The sequence below is a fragment of the Phocoena phocoena genome, chromosome 2 (assembly GCF_963924675.1).
Source record: "Phocoena phocoena chromosome 2, mPhoPho1.1, whole genome shotgun sequence".
Lineage (NCBI taxonomy): Eukaryota > Metazoa > Chordata > Mammalia > Artiodactyla > Phocoenidae > Phocoena > Phocoena phocoena.
Window position 1 is genome coordinate 110965269 of NC_089220.1, and position 22183 is coordinate 110987451.

A 22183-nucleotide genomic window follows, 5' to 3' on the forward strand; every position below is an offset into this window, starting at 1 on the left:
AAAATGATAGGAAAGATCAATAAAACTAAAAGCTGGTTCTTTGAGAAGATAAACAAAATAGATAAACCATTAGCCAGACTCATCAAGAAAAAAAGGGAGAAGACTCAAATCAATAGAATTAGAAATGAAAAAGGAGAAGTAACAACTGACACTGCAGAAATACAAAAGATCATGAGAGATTACTACAAGCAACTCTATGCCAATAAAAAGGACAACCTGGAAGAAATGGACAAATTCTTAGAAATGCACAACCTGCCAAGATTGAATCAGGAAGAAATAGAAAATATGAACAGACCAATCACAAGCACTGAAATTGAAACTGTGATTAAAAATCTTCCAACAAACAAAAGCCCAGGACCAGATGGCTTCACAGGCGAATTCTACCAAACATTTAAAGAAGAGCTAACACCCATCCTTCTCAAACTCTTCCAAAATACAGCAGAGGGAGGAACACTCCCAAATTCATTCTACGAGGCCACCATCACCTTGATACCAAAACCAGACAAAGATGTCACAAAAAAAGAAAACTACAGGCCAATATCACTGATGAACATAGATGCAAAAATCCTCCACAAAATACTAGCAAACAGAATCCAACAGCACATTAAAAGGATCATATATCATGATCAAGTGGGGTTTATTCCAGGAATGCAAGGATTCTTCAATATATGCAAATCAATCAATGTGATAAACCATATTAACAAACTGAAGGAGAAAAACCATATGATCATCTCAATAGATGCAGAGAAAGCTTTCGACAAAATTCAACACCCATTTATGATAAAAACCCTCCAGAAAGTAGGCATAGAGGGAACATTCCTCAACATAATAAAGGCCATATATGACAAACCCACAGCCAACATCATCCTCAATGGTGAAAAACTGAAAGCATTTCCACTAAGATCAGGAACAAGACAAGTTTGCCCACTCTCACCACTTTTATTCAATATAGTTTTGGAAGTTTTAGCCACAGCAATCAGAGAAGAAAAGGAAATAAAAGGAATCCAAATTGGAAAAGAAGAACTAAAACTGTCACTGTTTGCAGATGACATGATACTATACATAGAGAATCCTAAAGATGCTACCAGAAAACTACTAGAGCTAATCAATGAATTTGGTAAAGTAAAAGGATACAAAATTAATGCACAGAAATCTCTTGCATTCCTATACACTAATGATGAAAAATCTGAAAGTGAAATCAAGAAAACACTCCCATTTACCATTGCAACAGAAAGAATAAAATATCTAGGAATAAACCTACCCAAGGAGACAAAAGCCCTGTATGCAGAAAATTATAAGACACTGAAGAAAGAAATTAAAGATGATACAAATAGATGGAGAGATATACCATGTTCTTGGATTGGAAGAATTAACATTGTGAAAATGACCCTACTACGCAAAGCAATCTACAGATTCGATGCAATCCCTAACAGACTACAACTGGCATTTTTCACAGAACTAGAACAAAATATTTCACAATTTGTATGGAAACACAAAAGATCCCAAATAGCCAAAGCAATCTTGAGAACGAAAAATGGAGCTGGAGGAATCAGGCTCCCTGACTTCAGACTATACTACAAAGCTACAGTAATCAAGACAGTATGGTACTGGCACAAAAACAGAAAGATAGATCAATGGAACAGGATAGAAAGCCCAGAAATAAACCCACACACATATGGTCACCTTATCTTTGATAAAGGAGGCAGGAATGTACAGTGGAGAAAGGACAGTCTCTTAAATAAGTGGTGCAGGAAAACTGGACAGGTACATGTAAAAGTATGAGATTATATCACTCCCTAACACCATACACAAAAATGAGCTCAAAGTGGATTAAAGACCTAAATGTAAGGCCAGAAACTATCAAATTCTTAGAGGAAAACATAGGCAGAACACTCTATGACATAAATCACAGCAAGATCCTTTTTGACCTACCTCCTCGAGAAATGGAAATAAAAACAAAAATAAACAAATGGGACCTAGTGAAACTTCAAAGCTTTTGCACAGCAAAGGAAACTATAAACAAGACCAAAAGACAACCCTCAGAATGGGAGAAAATATTTGCAAATGAAGCAACTGACAAGGGATTAATTTCCAAAATTTACAAGCAGCTCATGCAGCTCAATAACAAAAAAACAAACAACCCAATCCAAAAATGGGCAGAAGACCAAAATAGACATTTCTCCAAAGAAGATATACAGACTGCCAACAAACACATGAAAGAATGCTCAACATCATTAATCATTAGAGAAATGCAAATCAAAACTACAATGAGATATCATCTCACACCAGACAGAATGGCCATCATCAAAAAATCTAGAAATAATAAATGCTGGAAAGGGTGTGGAGAAAAGGGAACACTCCTGCACTGCTGGTGGGAATGTGAATTGGTACAGACTATGGAGAACAGTATGGAGGTTCCTTAAAAAGCTACAAATAGAACTACCATATGACCCAGCAATCCCACTACTGGGTATATACCCTGAGAAAACCATAATTCAAAAAGAGTCATGTACCAAAATGTTCATTGCAGCTCTATTTACGATAGCCCGGAGATGGAGACAACCTAAGTGCCCATCATCGGATGAATGGATAAAGAAGATGTGGCACATATATACAACGGAATATTACTCAGCCATAAAAAGAAACAAAATTGAGCTATTTGTAATGAGGTGGATAGACCTAGAGTCTGTCATACAGAGTGAAGTAAGTCAGAAAGAGAAAGACAAATACCGTATGCTAACACATATATTTGGAATTTAAGAAAAAAAAATGTCATGAAGAACCTAGGGGTAAGACAGGAATAAAGACACAGACCTACTGGAGAACGGACTTGAGGATATGGGGAGGGGGAAGGGTGAGCTGTGACAAAGCGAGAGAGAGGCATGGACATACATACACTACCAAACGTAAGGTAGATAGCTAGTGGGAAGCAGCCGCATAGCACAGGGATAGCAGCTCGGTGCTTTGTGACCGCCTGGAGGGGTGGGATAGGGAGGGTGGGAGGGAGGGTGACGCAAGAGGGAAGAGATATGGGAACATATGTATATGTATAACTGATTCACTTTGTTATAAAGCAGAAACTAACACACCTTTGTAAAGCAATTATACCCCAATAAAGATGTTAAAAATATATATATAGGGGAAAGAAAGTATCAGTATCCTTGAGATGTGTTAGAGTGCAATTATTAGTAATGAAAATATTACAGTATTGTTTTGGATTTTGTGATGTTTGCATTGTCACATTTTCAAAACTTACAATTTGTGATTTCTAGTTCTAAATACTTTTATACCTGATTTTATATTTTGTATATTTTTTTCTTGCACTGTCTCTCCTTCCCCAAATTAGATAAGCTTCAGGATCTGCACAACATGGATATGTCAGTATGGTTCACCACTGCTGTAGTCATTGCTTATTTTTTTATGTAGGTGTTTTAATAAACATCCTTGAACCTACCATCTAATACCAAGAAATGAAACACTGGTAACATATTCTCCCATCCCATCTTCCTGCCTCCCCCTCCCGAGTCAACCACTGTCCCGAATCTTGTATTCATCATTTTCTTACTTTAAAAATGTGTTCACCAAATATGTGTGTTTAGTTTTAGTGTGTTATTGTTTTAAATCTTTATAAAAGTGGTATTGTGAGTCAGAATCACTAACTTAAATCAGATCTGAAAGAACATGTAGGCATCTTCTCCACTGTGTTTCTTCTGTGTTTACGTACTAAATCATATATCACATAGTACTGGATGTTTTAGTTAACATGAATGTCTTCTCTGTTTATCTTAGAAGAAGAGACTAGGTATACCCAATTCTAAATGCATGTGAAATATACGTAGACATATGTACATTGCTGTTATTGTTGTTGAGTGAACACCTTATTACTTACTTGATCCATATGTGTTATAGCTGCTGAGATGCTAATAAATAAAACTGGAAATAGACCAAAAAAAAGTGGTATTGTGCTGTTTGTGTATTTATGTCTGTGTTCGTGGACTGAAGACTCAAAATAGTAAAGATGTCCATACTCCCCAAATTAATATATAGGTTTAATGCAGTTTCTACAAGATACTGTGTCAATATAGATAAGCTTATTCTAAAATTTATATGGAAAGACAAAAGAACCAGAATAGCAAGAATAATTTTGAGAAAGAAAAATAAATTGGGAGAAATCAGTCTACTCAATTTCGAGACTTACTGAATAGCTATAGCAATCAAGATTGTGTGGTATTGGTGGCAGGACAGACACACAGATCAACAGAACAGAATAGAGAGCTCTGAAATCGACCCACACAAATATACCCAACTGATTTTTGACAAAGCTGCAAAAGCAATTCAACAGAGAAAGGATAGCCTTTTCCACAAATGGTGCTGGAGTGATTGAACATCCATAAGCAGAAAAATAAACCTTGATCCAAACCTCACACCTTCTACAAACATTAATCCAAAATGAATTGCAGACTTTAATATAAAGCATAAAACTATAAAACATTTGGGAAAAATAAAATAGAGGGAAAATCTCTGTGATCTAGGGCTAAACAAAGAGTCCTTAGACTTGATACCAAAATCATGATCCATAAAAGGAAAAAATCATAAGTTGGACCTCATCAAAATTAAAACTTTTATTCTAAAAAAGATTTTATTTCACCCTGTGGGTGAAAAACAAGCTACAGCCTGAGGAAAAATACTTGCAAACCATGTAACTGACAAGAACTAGTATTTAGAATATCTAAAGAATATCTGAAGCATTCTCAAAACTCAACAGTAAAAAACTCAAACAATCCAGTTAGGAAAAGGGCAAAGATAGGCACAGACATTTCACCAGAGAGGATATTCAGATGGCAAATAAGCACACAAAGAGATGTTCATCATCATTAGTCACAAAGGTCATGCAGATTAATACTACAGTGAGATAGCACTACTCTCAGGATGGCTAAAATAAAAACAGTGACAGTGTGGAGAGACTGGATCACTCACACATTGCTGGTGAGAATGTAAGATGGCACAGCCACTCTGCAAAACAATTTGGCAGTTTCTTAAAAAGCTAAACATGCAACTACCATATGACCCAGCAATTGCACCCCTAAGCACTTATCCCAAAGAAACGAAGACTTGTGTTCACATAAAAACATGTACGTGGGCCTTCCCTGGTGGCGCAGTGGTTAAGAATCCTCCTGCCCATGCAGGGGACACGGGTTCGATCTCTGGTCTGGGAAGATCCCACGTGCCGCGGAGCAACTAAGCCCACGAGCCACAACTACTGAAGCCCGCGTGCCTAGAGCCCGTGCTCCGCAACAAGAGAAGCTACGACAATGAGAGGCCCGCGCACCGCAACGAAAAGCAGCCCCCACTCGCTGGAACTAGAGGAAGCCTGCGCACAGCAACAAAGACCCAACACAGCCAAGAGTTAAAAAAAACCAAATAAATAAATTTATATAAAAAAATAAATCTTAAAAGAAAACCAACAACATGTACATGAATGTTAATAACGGTTTTATTTGTAACAGTCCAAAACTGGAACCAACTCAGATGTCCCTTAACAGGTGAATGGTTAAAAACAAGCTGGTGGTATATCCACATCACGGAATGCTGTTCAGAAATAAAAAGGGATAAGATATTGATATGTGCAACAGCTGTGCTGAATCTACAGAAAACTATGCTGTGTGAAAAAAGCCAACCCCAAAAGGTTACACACTGTATGATTCCATTTACACAACATTCTTTAAATGACAAAATTATATAAATAGAGAACATGTGCCTCTCCAGTGGTTGCCAGGGATTAAGGAGAAGATGGGGACAGGAAAGAAGTGTATAAGGCTATAAAAGGGCATCATGTAGGATCCTGTGGTTGGAAATGATCTGTGTCTTCTCAACTGTATCAATGTCAACATCCTCACTGTGATACTGTGCTATAATTTCACCAGATGTTACCATGGGGGAAACTGGGTGAAAGATACATGGATCTCTCTATACTGGTTCCCACAACTGCATGTGAATTTACAATTAGTCCACATGTCTCAGTTTTCTGAGGATGAGGAAAAAGAGAGTGTTGGTCAAAGTAATTTGAAAAGTTAAAGGTGCCCTTTATGTTAAAAACTTAACAGCTGCCATGGCTGCTAATGTTGACCGTGATTGTGCCTCTGGTACTGGCTAGGTACTGTGGATCACAGCTGTGGAATAAAGGAACCAACTCTCTACATCAAGACAAAAACCTGGGTTCAAATCTTAACTTTACCACTTACTAAGCCCTTGACCTTTGGCAAGTCATTTGTGGTTCAGTCCCTTGGTTTGCCCTGATTCTCTCTCCCATTCCCCTGTGATTCAGATGGGGCTGACCTATCCTTCCTGGCCAGGTATGGGCACAAGGCTGAGGTCTGGGCATTCAAGGACTCATCAACCTAGCCAAAATGATTTGTTCTGGTATCAGGCCATGATCAAGGCAGGGCCAATTAGAGTCTTCCTTAAGCCTTCTTCTTTTCTTCCCCAAGAGCTATCAGAAAGGGCACTCTCTTTTCCTCTGGGACTAGGACTCTGAGGATGACAAGGGAACTGCTTGGAATCTTCTTTCCCAGACACATGGAAGAAGCAATAACTTAATATTGTTCGAGTTCCTAGATCCAGCCAGGCCTGAAGCCAGATACTGCAATAAATATTCTTTTCTATTTATGTTAATTTGAGCGAGATTTCTGTCACTGGCCCTTAAAAAAGTACAACGATTATTATTTCATTTAACTGTTCTGAGCCTGTTTTATTATATACTTATATATAAGTATATTTATTTATCTATTATACAAATAGATGTAATAATAATAACAATCTCATTGGATTGTCATACTTAATAGATCATACATACACATCTTTGTTCCTTTCCTCCACTCCTAACCAGCTGATTAACTTGAATAGAGACACAGAGAAATTAAAACAGAATAGACTAAAAGGTCATAGTTGGAGGGGTCTTAAAGGTCATCTAGACCACCCATTCTACCCTTGAATCTTTTCTACCCCTCCCATTTAATATTCTTGAGACTTGCTTGTTCACAGTGAGGATAATAATCACTTTTTAAATTTTTTTACCACATGGTGCGGTTGGGAGGATCAAATGGCTTGACGCATATCAGAGCATTTTGCACAAAACATTAAGAAAATAGTTATTATCTTACAAGGAGTTTGTGGTCTGGCAAAAGAGGTAAGGAATACTCCAAGAATCCTCTATACAGAGGTTCTTAAAATATAGCGTGCATAAGAATAACATGAGGAACAGGGCAGGCTGATCAAAATGCAGATCTCCTCCTTCTTACAAACACCCAGGTCATCCTGGAGTCAAAGGAACACAGCACTTAAATGCTTGCTGCCAACAATCAGAGGAGAGTTCATTAGGAAGGTGCCGAAAAGGCAGCTGGTCTGGAGTCAGGGTGGGCTCCCGGAGGAAGGCTTCATAAATGGGGTTGTCCCTGAAGCAGACTCAGTGCTGAGGTGTCAGGAGCGAAGGACTGGTTAAAGGTGTGCTCCCAGGGAAAACTGGTAAGGGAGGGGTGGAGCAGGTTGCATCAGGGGAAGAAGCCAGGCAGGGTGGAGTTGCAGGTGGAGTTCCACACTCAGCCCGATCCCAGGGGAGCTCTGAGGTGTGAATGACACCTCAGTACTCCCTCTCCGGTCAGTCACTGGCTATGGGGTGGATGGATAGGGATCAACTCCTACCACGTGCAGCTTTCCCTGGACACTTGTGTTCCAGTGTCCAAGAGCAACATGCCGAAGGTCACCGGTGCTAGCCATTAGCAGCAAAGCTCCAAGAAGCTAGAGGATGGGAGCTTTGAGAATCTGGGCAGGGCACTGATGGTGTCCATGACTGAGGCCTGGGGTAGCACCTGGAGGCTGGGTGCATGAGCTAGCAAGGAGGAGGAGGAATCAGAATCCTGGACTGAAAGCACCATGGGATAGATTCCACGTGGCCAGAGCTACCACTCTCCTGTTATTTCTTGTATTCCCGGCTGAGCGCAGATAAAAATCCAGAGCATTTGGCAATATGACCCACCTTCCCACAGCCCCTCCTTCTCTGCCCCACACCACACACACGAAAATGAAATATTTTTAGCCGTGCTCATTCGCTCTCTGTCTCTCCAGACAAGGTTGCATAAGAAAGGCTATTTTCCTCTCTGCGGGACTGCAGAGGGGTGGTTAAGCTGCACCCGATGGTAAAGCCATTTACACACAGAGAAGTAGCCAGTGCGCTCGGGGCGGCGCGGGGCGGCAGGTCCCAACACTCTCCGCACACAAAGGGAAAACCTGACAAACGCCGGGGAGGTGAAGTGACTTCATACAGGGACTGATTTACCACAGAGAACAATACACGAGCCCTCCAACTGCCCCTATCTTTTTGGATTGTTTTTAAATCAGAAACTGTTACAGCTGTGAGAAGGACTTTTACAAGCAGATCCCCTGGCCTGAATGGGCCATTTATATAGATGAGAAAACTGAGACCTCAAACTGAGGAAGGGAAAGGGACCAATACTTGTGAAACAGCCACTACGTGTACCAGGCACTGTGGGGGACGCTCTTCCAGACTGTTTCATCTTAGCCCCACAATAGCACTGTGAGGAAGGGTTACAAGCACCACTTTTATAAATTAGGGTGCAAGCTCAGAGAGGTGAATAGCTTTCCCTAAGTCTCACAGCTAAGCAGGGAGCTGAGATTAAAACCCAGGTCCAGCCCTTGTTTGTTCTGCCCAATCTTCAGGGTAAGCGGGGGAATGAATTTATAGCCAGCCATGCGAGAGCCTGTGCCTGCTGCTTTTCCCTCAAGTGTCAGTGCCATGATGGAAGGACACCATCTCTTTGTTTATTTCTGTATCCCAGAGCCAGGAGGAGCTCAATAAGCAAGGCTTTATTTATTTTTTAAAGCTTTAAAGCTTTTTTTTTTTTTTGGCTGCGTTGTGTCTTTGTTGCTGCACGCGGGCTTTCTCTAGTTGCAATGAGCAGGGGCTACTCTTCATTGCAGTGTGCGGACTTCTCATTGCGGTGGCTTCTCTTGTTGTGGAGCATGGACTCTAGGGTCACGGGCTTCAGTATCTGTGGCACATGGGCTCAGTAGTTGTGGTTCACGGGCTCTAGAGCACAGGCTCAGTAGTTGTGGCGCATGGGCTTAGTTGCTCTGTGGCATGTGGGATCTTCCCAGACCAGGGTTCGAACCCATGTCCCCTGAATTGGCAGGTGGATTCTTAACCACTGCACCACAAGGGAAGTCTTTATTGCACATCCCCTTTATGCAGCTACCTGTCCTACGAAAGATGAAATAGTGCTGTCCCTTGGGGTGCTCAAGCTAGAGTTAATAGGACAAGATGCACACATGGAAAATGCTGGAAAAGGGTCCTAGGTGACACAGATGCATGTATGAGCTGGTGTGGTCCAGATGGGTCTGGGTCCAGGGCAGCTTTGGGTGTGTGTGTATTTCACCACTGCTCTACCCACCTCCACACCACCATGCTCTAGCTGAAAGGAACTGTTCCTCATGCCTTTCCAACCAGAGCCTTGGCCCCAAATGGGCTCCTTCTGATTCCCCAGGTTCCACCAGCCTTCAAGGATTAGCTTTAGTGTCATCTCCTACAGGGAGCCCTTCCTGAACCTTTCAGCTGGAGGAGATTTCTCCCACCTCTGAGTTCCCATAACACTTGACCAGTACCCATTCTGTGGCACGTCCCTTGTCTCCTTTACTGGCCCCCAAGATTCAGGTATTTGGTTCACCACTGTAGCTCCAAACACCTGACAAAGAACCTGCACACTTTGGTGCTCCCCAAGCATGTGATGAGTGAGCCAATGGAGGAATGGGTGGAGAGATGGGTACCAGACAGACAGCAGCACCTGGTGCTTTCTGGAGTATGTGGGTGTCTCCATGACATGGTTCGAGGAGCACAGGATCCACTCACCCTGAACTGAACAACCCACCCCAGCGTGGTGCCGCCCCTCACATCTACTATTAGCCACTTACTCCTTTGAGTTAAGGTAGAGGTAGGAAACTCCCATCTCCCTGGCTAAAGGAAGCCCTTGGCTTAATTTCAACTCCTGTGGAGCAAGTAGCAACAAGTGATGTCCCTATTTGGCACTTATAGTTGCAAACAGGCAACATGGCTATAAACACCTTTGCTATAGTATCTTGGAGAAGTGGTTTTCAAACTATGCTCTGAGCCACCCCCAGGGTTCTATAAACAACTTGCTTCTATTTCTCTTATTGATTTTATGTGTCTCCCATTCAATTTGTTTGAACAAATTTCAAATTAAGAAGTTTATGGATCCAGGACTTCCCTGTGGCGCAGTGGTTAAGAATCTGCCTGCCAATGCAGGAGACATGGGTTTGAGCCCTGATCCAGGAAGATCCCAAATGCCGCAGAGCAACTAAGCCCGTGCACCACAATTACTGAGCCTCCATGCCACAACTACTGAAGCCCGCATGCCTGGAGCCCGTGCTCTGCAACAAGAGAAACCACTGCAATGAGAAGCCCGCGCACCGCAACAAAGAGTAGCCCCCCCTTTGCCACGAGTAGAGAAAGCCCCCATGCAGCAACGAAGACCCAACGTAGCCAAAAATAAATAAATTAATTAATTTTTTAAAAAAAGTTTATGGATCCATAAGATGGAAACATCACACCCTGCATCCCACCTGCCTGTCTTTCTCTGTGTATCTGGGTCCCCCCCCACCCCGCACCCAGCCATCATGGGTGCCTGGATCCATGTAGAGTTCAGAAAGCTGCCTCGAAGCCCAGTTTCCTTCTCACCAGATTGCAAGCCCTGGAGGACAGGAGCTATGCCTTGCTCATTGCATAGTCCCCCAGCACCTAGCACATTGCCTTGCACTCAGTGGGTGTTGAGTGTTTCTTCTTTAGTTTCTTTACATAAGAAGGGGGAAAACAGAATAGATGGATTAGGTGGTTTGAGGGAATTGGAGCATTTGGTAAAATTCCTGATGAACATGTGACAGGTATTTTTGGAACACTAAGGGGAATAATGGGAATATAGAAAACCAAGGAAATGGAGGTGGGTGGGAGACAGGAAGAAAGCCATTACTAAGTCTAGTCCTGCCCCCTGGCTCAGGCTCTCCCCCACAGCCTGCCACACGTGGGGCCCTGTGCACGTGTGTGTGGACACACAGCCTTCATATCTGCGTTCCATTCACACCCCACCAGAAAGCATCTGCCTCTTGGCCACCCCCAGGGCTGAGGGGGGTGCACCCACCAGTGTGGACCGTTCTTGGGAGGGACGGTTCTGGAGAAGATTCCCCAGAAGTGGGCTTGGGGCCATTTGACTAGGGAATTTGGGGTCCCAGGAACCCAAAGCATGGTCTAGAGGGGAGGGGTGTGGGCCCCAGGAAGGGACATCACTTTGGCCCTGTGAATGCCTCGGTCCTTCCACAGAGATGTAGCCACAGGAGGGCCAGCATGGGGCCCAGGACAGGAACCCCAGAGGCTCAGGTCTGAGGGATGAACTCCAGGCAGAAACAGTTATAGGCCAAAGCCAGTAAACACTGTCACTACTTGAACCGTCATGAACAATTTCTACACAGGTCTAATAATGGGAACACTGCTTACTACTTCCACTAGAATTTGTGCTTTTGAAAATATGGGAGTAAAGCAAGTGGGAGAGTCACGGGTAAAAGTGTTAAATCCCAAACTACCATGACAGGAAGCCAAGAGATTTTGCTAAAAACAAACTATTCAAGAAATAGCGATGTACACACACACACACACACACACACACACACACACACACACATATATTTCTTTTCAAAAATCTAAAGTCCCAACCAGAGAAAGAGCTGAAAGAATTGAAAGCTGGTGCCGCTAGAGAGAGGGTAGGGGGCAGAGGACTAGTCTTTCATCGATTTTTAGCACAATTTAAAAAAACGTGTATGTGGTACTTTGGTTAAATAAAAATTAAAACATAAAAGATGACTCTGGTAGCTCTGTAGAGGATGGACACAGGTGGAAGACTGGAGGCAGGGAGGCTGGGGGAGGGTCACAGGACAGGGCCTGTGGAGGAAGCTTTCTGGGAAAGGCAAGGCCTGAGTGAGGAGCTGCAGGTCTGGGACCCTGGAAGAATCAAGTGTTGGGGGACCGAGGGGTCAGCTGAGGGCAGGAATGCCATGGGGCAGGCAAGGCAAGCATCCTGGGCTGGCCTCGGAGTGAGGCTGGGGTGTGCGAGCTCAGTCCTGCCTTGGCTGCAGCCGCTGCGGTGGCCGTGAGCCCCTCCCTCAGCTCTCTGACCAACACGCAGGCACCTTCATGACAGCTAGGGAGGGGGCCCAGGGTTCCCATGGCAATGCGACACAGAATCCCAGGCAAGGAGAAAGAAAATGATGAAATTGCATCTGGCCCCGAAATAGAAATAGCGAATAGTTGAGATTGTTAAGAAAGAGGAAAAACAAAAACAGTGTTTGGTACATGAGTCACACCAATTCCTCCCAATTACCAGCTTTTAGGCTCCAAAGCAAGCATCTGCTGGAGGAGCCTTGGAATGTCATGGTGGGGAGAATGCAGGGCTCTGACTCCTCCTGCCAACCTCACAGTAGCCTCTGTCCAGTAGAAGTCGTCACCTGCCTGCAGCCAATGGCCCTGCTGGCAGCTGGGTGCCAGGGGAAGACCAGTGCACTGGGAGCCAGGAGAACTGGTGTGTCACGTCCCTCTCTGGGTCTCAGCTTCTCCCTTCGCAAAGTGAGGAGCTGGACTGAAAGACTTCAAGGCCCCCACTGGCTGTTTTCTACATGGTCTGCTGTGCTTTGGTGTGGGGGAGCAACAGAGGTGGCTATGGCCATGACCCTGGCACTTAGATTATTTAGTTATGTTTCAGGGGCGTATTCCTCTGTCAACAGACTATAGAGAGAATGCTGAACCCTGGCAGTGGCTCCCATTCAGAAGACTGGGTGGAACTTTTGGCAAAAATCTGTCCATCTATGAGTCTGGAGGAGGGAGAGAAGGCCGTCTGTGGGCTTGGCTGGGCACACAAGGGAGGCTTCTTGAGGTGGTTTCAAGCTTGGAGAATCAGATGGATGCCCAGCTGCTCAGGCTGGTTCAGGAAAGGGTACCTAGATGCACAGGGATGGGCCAGATGGGGATGGAGTTCTACAGAACTCCCTGACCTATCCAAGCTTAGTAGTAACTTTCCCTCGCTTCTGGGTCTGCACCACCTTGCTACATCTGCATACTCCCTTTCTCCATAGAGCAAGGGCTTCGTAACTTCCAAGGATTAGAGTATGCACGCTTGGACGACTGGCGGTGGGAGAGAATTTAAGTAGTGCAGGGAGACTGTGGCTCTCATTTCACTCAAGATGAATGGCAGGAATGTTCTGGACCCTTACTCAGTCTCAAGGCTGCAAACCTCACCTGGTGAGACACTGACCATAGGGCCCAAGCCCTGCGAGATTCCATTCTATAGACCCTGGTGTGCAGCAGGGCCGTGGGCCATTGGCCTTTTTGATGAGAGGCTCCTGGTAGCCTGCAGCTGGGTTGCCAGGGTTTGAACCTGGTGCTGCCTCTTACGAGATGAGTGATCTTGAGCAGGGTCCCACAGGAAACAGACAGCCCCTCACAGAGTTTGCAGAAGGGGTTATTTACAGCAGTGTGCACAGGGGAAAGGGAACTCATAAAGGATGGGGCAACTCCTACAGAGGAGGTTGTTCTGCCTCTAGGACTGAAAGGGCTGGTGGGGAGGGAGCTGGGCAAATACTCTGATCTCCCTGTCTTCCCGCCAGAGGACAAGGGAGCAGGTAAAGTTGACTGTAAATCAGCCCCTCAGGGCACAGACCCTCTGGGAGAAAGGTGAAGAAGGGTGGATCTTGAGGGACAAAGGCCGGCACACATGACCTTTCTGTGCCTCTGTTCCCTAATTTGTAACATTGTGATGATAACACCTACCCCTTAGGGCTACTGTCACAATTAAATGAGTAAATCCACATCCATACCTATATCTATTGCTTAGAACAGTGCCTGGCACATAATGCATGATGTATAAGTATTTGCTATTACCCATCTTATTATCATGCTCCCACACAAATTTGTTCCCATCCTCTAGGTACTTAACTTTCCTTCCTCCCTTTTATCCAAATCTGTTCCCTGCCAGCTGGTTCTTGGGAAGGGCCTATTTATCAATTCATAGAGAGTGTACCTAACTGCTAACAGCTTCACAAGTTACCTTGTGAATGCCTGGGGGCATTTGCATTTTAATAGGAAACACTGCTTCATCCAAAGGTGTGAAGCTCTAATGGTGGAACTGTAGGTCTTTTGTTGATGCTGCAACTGCAGGTGAGTGGTCTTCTCTTCCTACACTGAATACTAATGACCTGTGGGGGATACTGGGGAGCAGGGAGGCTTCCTGTGGCCCCTGACCACGGACTGAGCTGTGAACATCTGACAGAAGGGGGTGGTCGAGCTCTACCAGTCAGTCACTTGCCAGTGCCCCAGAAGCCAGCCCTGACCCTGAGCTGGTGGAGACCTCTGTGTGAGGCCCTTCAAAGCTGGGAGAGTACCTTCAGTGCCTAGTAAACAAGGTGCCCAGAGAGTGGTGACCTAGCCTTGGGTCACCTAAGTGGCTGACAGTGAGGCCAGGATTTGAACCAAGAGTCCTGACCCCAGGCTGAGGTCCTTCCTTCACCCCTGACTGTCCACTTTGAAGTGTACACCCTTGAGTGGCCAGAGACATCCCTGGGCAGCTGTCTGAACTCACCAATTGGCCTTGGAGCAGATTGCCCTTTCAGCCAGAGGGGAATGTATCACCCAGGAGAGGCTCCACGCGTGACTCAAGCTGAGAGTCACATTTGGAATGTGAAGCCCCTCCTGTTCTCAGCTCCATCCGGTACTTGTGACCCTCGATCCTGCGCATGTGGCCTTGGCAATGACTCTCTCTTCTGTTCCCACCTATGGAGATGCCCCTCAAGTGAGGTTTCTGTTGACCTCAAAATGCCCCTCCCTCCACCTCATAGCCTGAGCCACCTCCAGGCCATTGGTCACATGCTCTGGGAAGCACATGCATGTGAGCTGATTGTTTATGCAGTGTTTGCTCACAATAACAAGCACCCTTCTGCAGCCCTTTGATAGCAACATGTCGTCACACTAGGAGGGGCTATAATGTAGCTGGCAGCAGAAGGCATTCAAAAAACAAGCTTAGGCTAATGAAAGCATCTGTAAAACAAGCTCAGACTCAAGAAAGCATCCAAAAAGACCAAGTTTGGACTCAAGCTCTCTCCCCAGCTCCTGACTCACTTGTACAACTCAAGCCTTGCTCCGTGGTGACAGGGTCAGTCCCCCTCTGCCATATCTTAACCTCTCAAGCCTTCATGACCCCTGACCCAGCATCACTCACACCCAGGTGCCCCAGATTCCAAGGCTGAGAGGAGGAAGCCATGTGGCATCAAGGATCTTAGAAACAGATGAAATCTTATGATATTGAAGTTGAAAGGTTCTAAATTTTGCATGAATATGCAGTTTTCTTGCGGTCCAAGCTTTCATCAGATTCCCAAAGAGGTTCTGTATTAGTCAGGATAGACTAGGTAATGTTGTGGTAACAAAGGATCCCCAGATCTCAGTGGTTGATGACAACAGTGAATTTTAAGAGAGCCCCTGGTTGGAGTCTATTCCCTGTCCCTGTTCTCCTTCCCTAACATCCAGCTGCCCATCTTTGTAAGAACAAACTAAAAAACAAAAGGCAAACATAATCAAGTTGTTTTACTAGATGATCCTTTATGTGTCAGGCACACGAAGAACCAGGTGTTTTATGAAGTGCTGTCTTATTGGATCTTGTGAGGTAGAGGAAGAAACAGGTTCACAGAGGGGAAGTGACTTGTTCTAAGCCACCCAGCTAGTTGTCTAGCCAGAAGCGGGGCTGAGATTTGAACCCAAGACCTCCCCAGTAGCTTCAGTGACTGAACCCTACCACGTGCAACCCTCCCAACCACAATGCTGCTAGTCCTGGTGCTTTCAAGTTTCTGTAGCATTTCCATTTGTTTGGTAAATATTCATTGAGCCCCTCCCATGTGCTGGGCACTGTTCTAGGTGCCAGGGTTCCAGGGGCAAATAAAATCGACACAGGGTACAGGCAAGGGGAGAGAATGGATTGGAAGTAGGAAAGAGAGAACTAGACCAGTGACTGATGAGGAAAAAAAGCTTTAACTGGAAGGAATGGTGCCTGTGGGGATTCAGTCTCCATCCAGATTGGCCAGAGCTATTCACAAGTCTTCACAGTGAACCAAGTACTCTGCCTCCAGCATGGGGGATGCACTGTCCTGGAAGGAATTCTGGGGATGTCCCTGCACCACTGAGCCTGGACTGTTTTTTTTTTTTTTTTTAAACTGTGGAATCACATTCATTTTCTCTCCAACAGCATGGGATCTGGTTTGTAGAAGATGTTCCCCAAATGTTTATTGAATGAGTGAATTAACAAGTGAACAAATGAAGGATGACTGACAGTGGGCAAGCCCCTTTCATTCTCTGGGCCTCAGTTTCCCCAACTGTCCACTGAGATGTTGTCTAAGGGTCTCGTCACGGCCCACATCTGATGACTAACGTGATGGCAGCATGCCTGTGTGGTTGGAAACCCTGCTTGCTGGATCTGCCCAAATGGGGCCTGTGTGTCAGTCCCTAAAGCTGACTTCTGGATTGGCTGGGTGATTTTGCCCCAGAGACAATGGCAGTATGGGAATCAAATCCAGCAGCGTGTTGTGGAGTGGTTGACGAATTCTCCAGGGCCAGGGGAGCTGGATTCAAGGACTCTGTGGCCAGGGATCATAGTCAGACGGGTGTGACCCTAGAAGCACAGACAGGAAATATCTTTTCCCAAATACCTCTCCTGCTGGTGCCTGAATTTCCATCATTTGTGATTTAGTCCATTGAGTTCAGCATCGTTTTTTATATGTTTTTTGTGTGTGTACGTGTGGGTCCTCTTTATAAATGCTAAACCCCTTGGCAGAATGATGGAGCTTTTAAATAAAATTCAATTCTTGTTTGCCTTTTAGGTTCCAGTCTCTGTAAAGGGGTGAAAGGTATATGGAACTCCTCTACTACCCTTGCAACTTTCCTGTAAATCTAAAACTATTCTCAAATTTCAAATATTTATTTAAATAAATTAAAAATTCCCTCTGCAGGCATCATGGAGGATGAAGTTGAGTGGGGAGGACCACAGCATCCTTGTGGCAGTGAAGACCTGTGCTCTGCTAGTGGCAGTGTGGCTGAAGGGAAGGGGACATAAATGAGGGACACATCGGTAGGAGGCGAGACAGGACTTGACAACTGGTTGGATGTGAGGGCTGAGCTGGAGGCAAGAGTCAAGGTGATGATCCAGTCTGAAGACCAGTGCCAGGCATGGAGGACACCTCAGGAAAGGAAGGGGGAGGCTGCCACAGACCAACCTGGACAGCTGGGGCCAGGGGAAGTACACCAACCCAGTGCTGCTGGAGCATTCCCCAGTTCATGTACTGGGAGGCCATACTCTTTACAACAGTGCTTACCAAACTATCGGTGGTGAAGGACCAGATTTTTGTTTTTAGTTTTTAGAATGTATTTCCAGTCCAATGAAGGTCAATATTTTGGCCCACACCCTGTTCAGTGAGGCAAGTCCCCTGATCACATGCTTGGATGTCAGGCAATTTCAAACTCTACAAACATTTCTGAACACTTACTCCCCCGTTGCTGTTTTTACCTTGCTGCAGGCCAGTAAAAGCACAGTTGATGGACCAGCACTGGCCACTTTCAACCTCACAACTACCCAAGAGTTAGGGTCTATGATTCCCAATGTACAGATGAGAAAACTGAGACTCAGAGAGGTCTGTAACCTACCCAAGATCACACAAAACTAGTAAATTGCAGAGAGCAGAGATTTAATCTGTCTCTAAAAGCAACAATGTCCCTGCTTCCATCATACAACCCCATCAGTTACTCAGGCAGACCTCTTTTCCTCAGGCCCTTCCGGCTGTTTTCAATGCTCTTCTTTACTCCTTTTCCCTGGAGGTTGAATCACGGGTTGCTTTGACTCAAGAAAAGGAGGATGTGAAGGGGAATGCCTTTGCCAGAAGTGACCTCACAGCCCTTCTCCCCAGGGCCTGGAGGGGTGGCTGGAGCGTGCAGAGTACTCAGAGTGGAGACCTCGCCCGTGTGGCCGGGAGCACTGACCTTGACCCGGCATCGTTTCCGGGGCTCTGCTGCCCACAGGCTGGGAGGGGAAGGAGGGTCCCACAGCATCCCGCCCAAGGACAGCCCCTTGGGTGACTCCAGGTAGCACTTAGCGCTGATTACTCATAACAACAGCATGGTCCGAGGGCCCGTCACATGTCAGGCACAGGGCAAAGTGCGAAGATACGCATTTGTGTTTATTTGTGCTCCATGGAAGAATCGGGAAGATGCTATCTCCTTGGGTTTCTATTTTTCACAAAGAGTTCTTTCCCAATCTGAGACTGAAGCTGGGCTTTGGGGATCCCCTTCTTCAGAGATATTTGCAGGGACGAAAGAGGAGTGCATGTGAAACAATCTCCTTTTCAGGGTCTGAGAAAGCCTAAGCTTTCAGAGGAGATGGTGCCAGGAAAGAAGACAAGCAGTCCCTGCGGGATGGGTAAGGGGGCAACAGATGGTGGAGATTCCCAGCTCTCGGGAAAGGAGTTGGAAGTCGATGGGTCTGTGGGTAGTGGGGACCTGAGGTCCACTCCCTGGGCCAATGGCTGAACTATGGGCCTAGGGAGACTCATGCATTTATTTATCAAATATTCACCAGCACCCACTGTGCACACACACATCTAGGTTCTAAGGATACCATGGTAAATAAGACAGACTTTAAGAAAATAACAACACATTTCTTGCACGCATCTCTCCTCCAGCTCCTGGCTGTGGTTATTGTCTTGTCCCTGAATTCTCCCCTCTGGCCTCTGCTTACTCGTCCTGTCCCACAGCAGAGGGACACTCTCTTACTCAAAACCTTGATATTCAGTGCCTCCATTTTAGCAAAGGATAAAGTGCATGTTCCTTGTCAAGCTACAGGCCATTAGAATGAAATAAACAAGACCATGTGTGACTACTGCTGGCATACCCTCCTTGGCACTCATGTGTGCACAGGTGCCCTCACCCTCTGCATCTAGGCCAGCTCTCACCCCTCCAGCCTCATTCCCAGCGCATCCGTTTCATGCTCTGGCAACACACAACCACTCCTTACAATTCACTTTCAGGTCTCTGCTCTCCCTTCCTTATACTCTTTCCTCTGCTGCAAACGATTTTGGGATTTCCCATTCCTCAGCATATTGAAATGTTATTAACTGCCCAAGGTCTAGCTCACTGGCCACCTCCACTGGGAAGCCTTCTCTGATTACCATGGTCAGAATGAATGCTTGCTGCTCTCTGTTCCCAAGGGCCTGACACACATACTCATCATAACCTCCCCACTCTCAGCCAACCCCTTCCATTTCTTCTGCAGAGCACGCTGCTTGGGCTACTCTCTGTTGGCCCTCGCGCTCTGCCCCTACTATGCAGCGTGTGCTCACCAAGGAGTTGTTCTCAAACCTGTTTACCTGGCTTGTTCTTGTTATTGCCCAGATGGCAGATCCACACAGGCTCAGCCATAACCAGACTGAAGCAAGAGGACAGGGGCCCAGACAGGGCTGGCCCCAGCAAAGGAGAACTGAGCTTACAGGGTGTATTGATAGGACAGAGTGTTAGAGAGCTAAGTTGTCATTTGACAGTTAATGGCTAAATCTAAAGTTGAAAAATCAAGAATCAGAATTATAAGCTTATTATATAGAAGTATGCAGGTACACGCACTCCAAAAAGTATTGAAAGTGGTTGCCTCATTTTCAAAATCAGGACACTGCTGTTTTTTACTATAAATTTTATGGTACTATTTGATTTTTTTAAACTAAGAACGTATATAGCTTTGGTTAGAATTTTTAAATGTTCAAGATAGGTAAGAAACCAGCTGACTCCTGTTATTGCCACACAGCAAGCTCCTCCTGAGGAGAAAGTGGTGGAGTGGGACTGGACGGAGCAGCCTTGGCCCTCTGGGACCGTTCGCTCCCTAGGGAAGGGTGTCGAGGAATCTGCTAGGGCACAGCTGGTGCATCTGGCCGTATTTCATTTTCATGGCTTAGGAGCACAGGGTGAAATAGCTCCTCATTAAATGGTATGTCTCCTGTTAGGAGGGCGCACGGTGGAAGGCATTAGTTGGAAGGATGCTTGGAGAACAGGGGCAACCGAGGATTAGGGTATTTGTTTTTCCTCTGAGACCCAGACACTTCTGGTAACTATTGTTTCCAAATGTGGTTTTTTGAAAACTTATTCTTTTCAAATTCCATGGGCAGCCCAGACTGATTCGTCCGTCTAGGAATTTGAGGGGCTGAGAGCACAAATAACATTTTACAAGAGAAGAGGGATCAAAGCCAGCAGGCTTTTTGCAGAATCCACTCAGGTCTCGCACTTTTGGGATCACACCTCATTAACAACCCCATCCCGGAGCCTCACCAGGTTGTGTTTTTTTGTTTTGTTTTGTTTTTAACATCTTTATTGAAGTATAATTGCCTTACAATGGTGTGTTAGTTTCTGCTTTATAACAAAGTGAATCAGTTATACATATACATATCCCCATATCTCTTCCCTCTTGGGTCTCCCTCCCTCCCACCCTCCCTATCCCACCCCTCTAGGTGGTCACAAAGCATAGAGCTGATCTCCCTGTGCTATGCGGCTGCTTCCCACTAGCTATCTATTTTACATTTGGTAGTGTATATATGTCTATGCCACTCTCTCATTTTGTCCCAGCTTACCCTTCCCCCCTCCTCATATCCTCAAGTTCATTCTCTAGTAGGTCTGTGTCTTTATTCCTGTCTTGCCCTTAGGTTCTTCATGACCTTTTTTTTTTTTTTTTAGATTCCATATATATGTGTTAGCATATGGTATTTGTTTTTCTCTTTCTGACTTACTTCACTCTGTATGACAGACTCTAGGTCCATCCACCTCACTACAAATAACTCAATTTCATTTCTTTTTATGGCTGAGTAATATTCCATTGTATATATGTAGTTTTTAACAAGATGCCCTTCAACGTGCTCTGGTTTCTTGTCAATGTTTTCCAGGCAAACTGCTGTTTTCTCCTGGTGCTGGGACCAGTCCCCAGGGCCCAGACCCCAGCATACAAGGGGTCTTGTGCTTTGCTGACATACAGTGGCCCCTCAGTTTCCAAGGGCATTGGGGGATTGATTCCAGGACCCCTATGGGTACCAAAATCTGCAAGTCCCTTATATAAAATTTGGCATTGGCTGATGGGGCTATGGAGGGCCGACTGTATATAGGACTTCTTTCTCAGTGTTCTTCCTCCCCCCCACTTAAAGCAATCGTTTTTTTTGTTTGCGGTACGCCGGCCTCTCACTGTTGTGGACTCTCCCGTTGCGGAGCACAGGCTCCGGACGCACAGGCTCAGCAGCCATGGCTCACGGGTCCAGCCGCTCTGCGGCATGTGGGATCCTCCCGGACTGGGGCATGAACCCGTGTTCCCTGCATCGGCAGGTGGACTCTCAACCACTGCGCCACCAGGGAAGCCCAAGCAATCGTTTTGATGTCTCTAATGCTTTACAGTTCATAAAGCACCTCAGTTGATCTATGTAATATCAACATGAATGGGCAAGGATTACCGTTTCCATTTTACAGGTGGGTTAACAGGCTCAGAAAGGTTAAGGGACTCGCCTATGATCACACAGCTAGAAAGAGCAGAGTTGGGAATTGAACCCAAGTCTCCTGAGGCCTCAGTCAGAACTCTGCCCAGCATCAGTCACTTCTGAAGGTGCCAGCCCTCAGCCTCCATGCAGTAGCCTGTGTACCCTCACCCTGACATAGCACCTAAGCTAGCTTACCACCTGCCTTCCTCATATGGAGCCAGGTCTCCAGGCCTCTCAAGCTCCTGTCCTCCTACTCCCTAACCCTGGCCTGTTTCCTAGAGCCTAGGTTTCAACTATGACCATCAGTTGGACAGTCTGGAGCTAACTCACTCTAAAGGGTGAATGAATGCTACTCAGCCCCGCCCAGGTGAGAGTGGACAGAGCCCAGGATTTGATGTTAAGTACACATCCCAGCTCTATGACTTGCCAATGGGGGCCTTGGACAAAACTTAAGACACTCTGGACCTTGGTATTTTCTTCTCTGAAATGAAGGCAGTAATTCCTATCTCAAAAGGGTTTTATAGAT